Genomic DNA, 9583 nt, shown 5'->3' with positions numbered 1-9583 from the left:
CTGTACAGTATTTTCACAATAAAAAACTTATTAAAAAAAGAATCCATTGTATATACCACAAAATTAAGGAAAGTAAGGTAAGAGGTAGGTTGAAGGGGGCTAAAGATGTTGAAGGGGGAGACGCTGATCTCATTGCATTCATAAACCACTTTGGCAAATGGTACCTCATTTGTACAACTACTTAAAGGTAACAGAAAAAAAAGTAGTAGCGGTAATAATTTAAGATCCATAATGACAAAGGAAGAGCTCAAATCTTTTGGGAAGCTCCATTCCCACGACAGAATGTTAACATTTAAAGGTCTTTTTGTGAGGTAATGTCTGACCACTCCTAGCAAGTACAACAAGAATGGAAGATTTCCCCGTGTGTCGGTCTTTTTAAATTTGTAACAAAGATTTTACAGACATATCAAAAATAAGTAAGTCCTCTTTTGAAACCCAGAACTCATTGTTCAGTATGAGGCTTGAAACATGTAGGAAGAAATAGTATAATTCCTATGATTCCTTGCAGTGATGGTTTTGATATCCATTCAGGTTGACTCCAAGAATATAGCTGATCATTTAAAAGCAAAAAAATATTTTTTTGACACGTTTTAGTGATGTTTTGTGATGTTTGTTTAATGTAACTGAAATGCCCAAGTTTTCCTCAAGAGATAACTGGCGCACAGTTGGTATTTCTGGGTAGGCCCTTGTGGCAGAGACTACAGGGGCTCATCTTTTTTTGCCTTCTGTGGTATTTTTAGGCCTGACTCCAGAGAGGCATGTATTAGACCACTTGCCCTAATACACCAAGATAAGGATAGAAGGAGTTGTAAAGAGTTCAAGCCAGGCCATGGGAAGAGGAAAAGCAAGAATTTCAGCCCATCTTTGCAGTACAGTCATGATCTTCAGGTTTAAATGGAGGGAGAATTGGAGCCTGGAGGAGAGAGAGGTATGCATAATTAAATAGCTTCGGTCAGAGTGTAGCCTGGTTGATCTCTATGTCTGGCTAGATACCAAAAAGACAGCACTATTGAGGTGACCTAAAGCTTTCAGTCTATGGTCAATGACAGTACCAGTTCCCAGGACAGGGAAGGTCACAGCAGAAAACTCTTCAGGAAAAGGAATGTGTGATGGTCTGACACATTGACCATTTTCTTAGTTTTCCTGTGCTTAAGTTATGGTTTTTTAGACTCCAGGCTTGATCTTGCTAGCTCTGGCTTGTACTGCTCTTCAGCTTCCCATCTGGCAACTGAAAGATAAGTCCAAAGATGCAGCATATTTTAGAAAGAGCTGAATGATAGAAAGAGCTGAATATTCTGTAAGCAGACAGTGATGGCTGCTACTGACGATCAGCAGAATTCCTAGGGTCCTCTGGCTAATGGCTGTTGTCAGTATCTCCTAGGCTAGGTAAGAAGACCGGGGATAAGGAGATGGGCCCCAACCTGTAGAGGAGTAGTTCTTCAATGAATCATGTCCTGAAAACATACGACCATGAGCTCAGGAGGAAATGAAAGGGCTGGCTAAGGCCCATCTTGTTTTCACAGGAACATCTAGTTCTGGGACTTCCTGCATACTTCTGGTGCATTCCTCTTCTCCCTCTGCCCTTCAGCCACCCACTGTCTGAAGGATCTGGATGGGATCTTATTTCCTAACTCTGTAAGTAGTTGTTTTGGCCTAAATTGTGTTTTCTCAACATTCAAATAAAAGCCCTAACACCTGGTAACTCAGAAATTGGCCATATTTGGAGACAGGGTATTTAGAGAGGTACTTAAAGTAAAGCCTGATAGTGGGTCTAACTCAGTCCGACCAGTTTACTCATTAAAAGGGGAAACTTGGGAGCACACACAGATACCAGGGATGTGCACATTGAAGAAAGACCTGTGAGGACACAAAGAGCAGGTGCCCATCCACAAGTTAAGAAGAAATCAGACTTGCCTATACCTTGGTCGTGGACATCCAATATCCAGAGCTGTGGAAATACGGTTTTATGCTTTAAGCCATTTCACTTGTGGTTCCTTGTTACAGAAACCTTAACATCCTAATGTAGCCCTCCCCTAATCCCTTAGAGTACACACAACCTAAGTGCAAACTACCCAGTGTAAACTACAGTAGCTTTCCCAGAGCAGGCAGTAAGTTGTTGATTATTAACAATCCAGAAAACTTCTGGGCAATAAGAGTCTCTTGGGCCCAATGTTGTCAGCAACTCCTTTAATTTTTTTTTAAACTTATTTTTTAATTATCTTTAAGTCATTGTACAAAGGGATTTCAATTCAACATGTCAGTTTAGCAGTATAATGCATCATTTCCCCTCATCACCCATCCCTTCAAATTACCTGGTTCTATTTTCACATATGTACATGGAATATTATAATTGCACTTGCCCACTTTTCTTCTCTCTGTCTGTCCCCTCCCCCATCACCCCCTATAATGTAAATAACTCTTTAAGTAGGTTATGATTAGATTTGACAGACTGAATTAAAGAAAGTGAGAAATCTGAATCCAATTTACCAAGGATTTCTCTCTGGAAGGGCAAGAGATGCACAGAGCAAAGCATGAACATGAATCATCTAATCACTTGTTACATGTCTAGTATAATCCATGGAATCATGAAGACTCAGATAGGTCAACCAAGCAAAGTAACCAATGCCTTTTCTTTGTGTAACATTTGATCCTTCCTGCTAAATAGGACCTGGGTTGAGTTTAGCGGACAAATTGAGACTCTGGTTGTTTTAATATTCACTTCCTGAGAACATTGTTCACAATTTCATGGCTCACTGCCCTCTCCCGTTAAAACAATTCAGGCTTTTCATCATCTCTATTTTTAGAAATCACTTTATGTTAAAATATGATTATTTGTCTACTAGATTTCTAAGAACTTGGAGTGGGAGGATAGAATTCACTTTTTTCCCTCTTATTTCCTATGGCTCATGGACTTTGCAAACACATCATTTTTCCCTCATCACTATCTATCAGTGCCATCATTTACATGTAACCAGTAAGGAAAACAATAGCAAAGTTAATAAGTTGAATGAAGTAATTATATAGTAAATGATAATACTAAGATTTGTATACAGACATTATTTTGGTCCAAAGTATGTTACAGTAGGTAAGTGGCCATCTCAATTTATGAATGGTGCATTTTGGTTCATAAAATTCTTTTCAATACTATTTGCTTTAAAAGTGATTTCTTAGCCAGGCACCAGTGGCTCACACCTATAATCCCAGCTATCAGGAGCCTGAGATCTGAGGATCGCGGTTCAAAGCCAGCCCAGGCAAGAAGATCCATGAGACAAGGGACATTGGAATATTATAGAAATGTATTATTAAAGCATTAAGAGTAACATCGGCCAGTATTTTTACAATAAAAACATATATATATATATATATATATAAAGAGCATATGTATATACATATATACATATATACATATATGTATATACATATAGTAACATATAGTAACATAGTAACATAGGCCCGGTGCTGGTGGCTCATGCCTGTAATCCTAGCTACTCAGGAGGCTGAGATCTGAGGATTGCGGTTCAAAGCCAGCCCGAGCAAGAAAGTCCGTGAGATTCTTATCTCCAATAAACCACTAGAAAATGAGAAATGGCACTGTGGCTCAAGTGGTAGAGCACTCATCTTGAGCTGAAGAGCTGAGGGACAATACCCAGGCCCAGGGTTCAAGCCCCAGGACCAACAACAACAATAACAACAAAAAAAGTAACATAGAAGAGGCAGATTTCATCAAAGTATCTTGAAGTATGTTGTATACATGTAAGTAAATATCACAGTGAAACCCCTGTATATACTTATTTTATGCTAATGAACATTTTAATAATGACATATATATAAATGATGAACTTGCCAATACTTTGGCCATTTCTGTACTACCACTCTTTTTAGTCTGGGTCTGATGTTTGTTAAGGATAAATGGGGGCTGTCTGAACAATAAATTTCATATCTTTCTTTAAGAACAAGGAAGAGCAAGTTTGTCCATTTACATTCAATCACAAGGCTCCTAGACTTAAATGATGTAACTATTTTGGTTCATAGCTAGTCATCAATCAATGGTTGTACCTAATGGGATCAATTTTGGCTTTCTGTGGCCTTCATCACATTCAGCACTGGCAGTTCCAATTGATCCCTATGGAGAAAAAGTAGTTTATATTTTTCCCTAATGAATAAATTGCATTTCCAGGCATGGAATCTTAGTTTACGTTTGTTCCATTGTGGTTATCAGTGTAAGTATGTCAGAACATATTGTCATTTTCAGACATTTTCAAACACTCGTTGTAGGCTTTGCGTAAAGGTTATTTATGGAGGTTATATGTCTGAAAATATTTCCTTTATTGGTCTATAATTATGTCCCAAATCATCTCTACTTTACACTAAAAGGCACCTCCCTCCCCTGCCCTGCAAGGGTATCTGTGAACACTCAAGTCCAACCCTTAGACGAGTACTTTGATGGTGGTTTATTTATTTATTTTTTTGGAAGTGATTTCAGGAAGGTGGGAAGAGGGAGAGGAGGAAAACAGTAAAGGAAAAAAATCCAACAACAATAACAACAATCCCCCCACCCTAGAATCATTGCTGTTGGCAACTGGGCCTTCCTCCTGCTGAAGACCCTCCAAAGAAATCAAAGAAAATGCACACATCAAGACAATTCCTTTGAAAACTTTTTATTTATCCTCTGCATCCATTCCCTTATTGTTTGATGTTTCTCCAGGAGGAGCAGGTTGCAAACCCTACACCATGCACAGAATGACATACACCTGGGCTGAGCAACTTCCTATGGTACATGAGAAAGTCCTCAGACAGAAGAGAGAAGGATGGAGTATCTGATGTGTTCATGGTATAGGACTAGCCACTGCAGCTCTGGTGAGCTTGAGGTGGGTTGAGAGAATACAGGTTGGAGAATGACCAGTGTCTGTGTCTGATCACTGTGATTTTTGAGCCAAAGTATGAAAAGAACAGGGTAGAGTTTGGGTACAAGTTGATTTAGAGAGAGAAGACTGGATGAAGGAGAAAAGAAACATAAGTAGGGATGATATTCCTGCAACGTAGTTGAAGGAAAGCTTCCGGGGTTGGATCTGATGACCCTGGATGATAGAAGGCTCCTGCAGAGAACATGCCTCTAGGCTGGACTCTGCCTTGACCTTTTTGGTCTTTCTGAAATCCAGAGATTTCATCAAGACAATGATGGGCCGGGGGACTGAAGACAACTCAGGCTTTTATGGAGATCCCTCCTCAGTCTTACCTCTTCCTTGGTTGCTCTTGGTTAGACCTGACTCACTCATCTCTCATCATTAGTGTGCTTGATTTTTTCCTATTTTGGGCCATCTGTGTATGTGGGGCCCACCTTTCCACACCACTAGGGACCATCCTGCACCCGTAGATGTGGGAAGAGATGCGTGAATAAGAAAGCCAAGGCTCTGCTTCCTTTGTGCTCAAGCACAAGAGCTTAGCTCAGGTAATAATAATCAAAAAGGCAATCTAATTCTGTCTCTGACACATCATTATCATCAAAGTATTTCCTGAGGAAAAATATGAGGCAAGGTCAACATTCATTGACTGTTCCGAATACCAAACAATTAATTTTTTTCTCCTCTATTTTCACATGAAATGGACCAAGATTGAATTTTTTTGCCAATATTCAGTGCTGACTCATTTCTTAGCAATTCATGCTATTTATTCCTTGTTATTCTTTGGCTGCAGCTTATCTACCTTCTCCTCTGACTTCCTGAAGTCTAGATTTTCCCTACCAGGTGACTGACTCAATGCAGAATGGCACAGTTACCTCCTACATGGCTTGTTTCAAGGGCTCAACTTTGAAATGTTGGCTCTATCAATAAAACTTTTGACTCCTATGAAAATGTGACTCACTCTGTCCACTCAGGGCTCGGGCTTCATCCCTTTCTTTCCTTCATTCCTTTAGCCTCATACATTGTGAACTGGCATCATGAAGAATTTCTATTGGGTGACAGATAGCACGGCTAATGATCATCTTGAGACACTTTTGAGAGTGAAAGAAAGCATAAAGCACCGCAAATAGGTAACAGGCACTAATTGAGCTGGAACAGAGGTAAACTAGGACTTCCCTGGGGATTGCAAGTGTAAGTTCAGATGATTATTGTGTGTCCTTTGGCATTCTGTGGCCACAGGCACCCTGACAAGGTCAGCCAAGGCTGTGTCAGGACCAGCAAGCAAGGCCAGTCCGACTGTCATCAGTCAGATCTATAGATGTTTGTTTGTATGTATGTATGTATCCATGTATCTATGTATCTATCTATGTATCTCTCTCTCGAAATAGAATCCATCCTGCTTTAAATATAATTTAAGCTTGAAAAAAAGAATCAAAAGTCGGCTTCTTTTTTTTTTTTTTTTTTTTGGTTGGTCATGGAGCTTGAACTCTGTCTGGGCCTGGGCCCTTTCCCTCAGCTCTTCAGCTTAAGGTTAGCGCTCTACCACTTGAGCAGCACTTTCGGTTTTCTGAGTAGCTTATTTGAGATAAGAGTCTCATGGATTTTCTTGCCTAGGCTGGCTTTGAACCATGATCCTTAGATCTCAGCCTCTGGAGTAGCAAGAATTACAGGTGTGAGCCACCAGCACCCAGCAAAATGCAGCTTCTTAGTACTAATAATTTACATGCAGAATAGAGAGTTCTTAGATCAGATCAGTGTAATTAAAAGTTAGAGGCAAGAACTTGGACTTTATTGTCTTACTCAGGTCTTTTCTGTGGTTTTGTTTCAACTTTTGTCTTTTGAGCACCAGATTGGTTTTCCATCAGGACTATGTTTGTCAGCTTTCCATGAATATCATAGAATGCATGAGACAATAAACTTATAAAGACAAAAAGTTTATTTTGGGGGGCTGGGAAGGTGGCTCAGTGGTAGAGAGCTTGCCTTGCATGCCTGAGGCCCTGAGTTGGACTCCTCAGCACCACATAAGCAAAAAGAAAAAAGCCGGAAGTGGCGCTTTGGCTCAAGTGGTAGAGTGCTAGCCTTGAGCTGAAGAGCTGAGGGACAGTGCCCAGGCCCAGAGTTCAGGCCCTATCACCAGACTCCCCCCCAAAAAATAAATAAAATAAAAGTTTATTTTGGCTCATAATTTTAGTGGTTTCAGTCCAGGGCTGGTCAGACTTATTGATTTGGACCTGCAGTAAGACAGTATATCATATCTGAAGCTGTTCATGGTAGAGAAAAAAAAAAGAGAGAACAAGGTCCCACAGTCTCCTCAGAGAGCACACAGTGACTGAATGTACTGTCTCTAGGCCTCACCTCTTAAAGCAACCTCCCAGTAATAATTGGGTGGGGATGGAGTCTTTAAAACATGGTTTTCAGTGGGTATTCTAGTCCAAATGATAGCAAGGCTATACAAAGGCAAGTGCAACAAAACACTTAGATTCAATCTTACGTTTAAGGAGAAGTAGAGAATACTTAGTTGTAGAGATTTTCTTATTGCTGCATGACAGTGTAGAGTGTGGTGGGCTATGCTGTAGTGTACATCTACAGCAACCATTGCTCCCTTCTTTCCTGAGTTCTCTATGATGTTTCATCCATCAGGAAAGCTTGATCCCCTTGACCTTGGGATTCCCTTGTAACTTACTTTGAATAGTAGAAGTGGTAGGAATTTACCAGTTGAAGGTCTGCTCTTAAGGAGCTTGGGCAGCATTGACTTTGCCTATTGCCCTTTATAGCCAGACTCCATGCTGTGAAAAAGCCAAGGCTGGACCATGGCTGGAGTAATCAGAGGAGTGGAAAGAAGGAGGACACATAAAAGGATGCTGAGGTGCCAGACACGTGAACAGTGCAGACCTTGGAGCTTCAACAGATTGCTGACAACTGAATCAATAACCCCAGCAATGCCTTGTGGAAGAGAATTGCTCAAGTCCTTTTTTTGAATTCTTTTTTTTTTTTTTTTTGGTCAATCATGGGGCTTGAACTCTGGGCCTGGGCACTGTTCCTCAGCTCTGCAGCTCAAGGCAAGTGCTCTACCACTTGAGCCACAGCGCCACTTCTAAGAATTGCTCAAGTCCTAAGTCAATAGTTGCCTCTACTAAATGATGAGACAGTATCTAATATTGTTTATTTTAGCCTCTCATTTTGAAGTGGTTTCCTACTGAGTAAGGAAGTTTCCTTATCCCTCAGTAGCCTCTGAAGAAAAGCCAGCCTGATTTATATTCTTGATATTAACTCCCACGCTTTTCCCCTCCACACCGTAATGAGGACAAAGTTTACCAAAGCCAAGCAAAGCTGCAAGGAAGTAGTTTTCAAAATGGAACCCTTGGCACTATAGACCTATTCCATTTTACTCTTTTCAACTAGAAGACTTTGATGACACCATTTGCTGAGTGCATTCGAGTGAATTCAATTGGAAAAAAATCCTTTCTGGGGCTGGGAATATGGCTTAGTGGTAAAGTGCTTGCCTAACATGCATGAAGCCCTGGGTTCGATTCTTCAGTACCACATAAACAGAAAAAGCCAGAAGTGACACTGTGGCTCAAGTGGTAGAGTGGCTAGCCTTGAGCAAAAGAAGCTCAAGGATAGTGCCCAGGCCCTGAGTTCAAGGCCCACGACTGGCAAAAACGTCCTTTCTTTGCACCAGGATCTCCAAAGCAGTCTCAGCCCTGAGCGCGGGAATGTGCGAATGGATCATAAACTCTAGTGAAAGCCAGAGAGGAAATTAAACTAGGATGAATGTTGTAAATGAGGATGTTCAGGGAGCAAATACTGGGAAAGTATCTCTGAAGAAGCAAACTTTAGGTTGAGACTAGATGAGGAATAGAACTCAGCCAGGATAAAGGAGGGTGGAGACAGCCAGGCAGAGATTGTATGTCTAAGAGAGTGAGCCCAGCTGTGCAGATCTGGGTCATCTGTTGTTACACTATCTTTCATAGTGCCACATACTCCTTGTTTTCACTCTCCTTCCAGAACCAAGGCCTATTCAATGGCTGTGGGGGTGTTTCCTTTCTTTCTAGTGCAGTTCTCTTTTCTTCCCAAATCTAGCATCTGTTTACTTGAGTTTACTGCGTTTCCTTTACTTCTTTACATATGAGAGTCGTTGCATGGCAGTGCTGTTGTAGATGGCGAGGGTTAAGCCTTTTTCTCTTATGGGAGGTCATCTTATGGGTAGATACACTGGTGAGAGGGCAATTATATCCCATCCATTTGATTCTACCACTACTGGCTTTCCAATTTGCAAAGCCAATGCATAGGCATTAGCAATGAAACCTGGCTGGCTACTTAGACACTGAGTCTGACAGCTGAATTTGGAGTGCCCTGGGCAGTTTACCACATAGCTCTCTTTCGATGAATAAGTTTTCCAGGGACTCAATGGTGGGCTAGCCGAAATAATCTTGTGGGTTTGGATAGAGGGCAATGAACCACATTTTAGATTCAAGACACATGGCCACCTTGACTATGTAGTCAAATTTCTAGGCAAATAACTAGAATGGTCTTAGGGGAAAGCCAGGTGAAACAAGAGAGTCACTGCTCCATCAAGTAACATGAACATGCAGTCTGCTGCTCAGCTCTGGGGCAGCTGGCACTCCTGGAGAAAGAACACTGAGCTTTTGATGGCACCAAGTTACAGTTTACTAATCTCT

General features: G+C 41.0%; 1 non-coding gene across 1 annotated transcript; it reads left to right on the top strand.

Moving 5' to 3' along the window:
• The first annotated feature begins 362 nt into the window (after positions 1-362).
• Positions 363-485, top strand: LOC138840824 (small nucleolar RNA SNORA40). The gene has a single exon (XR_011376231.1). It is a non-coding gene; the product is annotated as a small nucleolar RNA SNORA40 (small nucleolar RNA).
• The last annotated feature ends 9098 nt before the right edge of the window (positions 486-9583 follow it).

The sequence above is a fragment of the Dipodomys merriami genome, unplaced genomic scaffold, assembly GCF_024711535.1.
Source record: "Dipodomys merriami isolate MVZ:Mamm:240054 unplaced genomic scaffold, mDipMer1.0.p SCAF_30, whole genome shotgun sequence".
In the NCBI taxonomy this organism is placed as follows: domain Eukaryota; kingdom Metazoa; phylum Chordata; class Mammalia; order Rodentia; family Heteromyidae; genus Dipodomys; species Dipodomys merriami.
The sequence above is the reverse complement of the archived record's forward strand: the minus strand, read 5'-3'. Positions and strand labels throughout refer to the sequence as shown.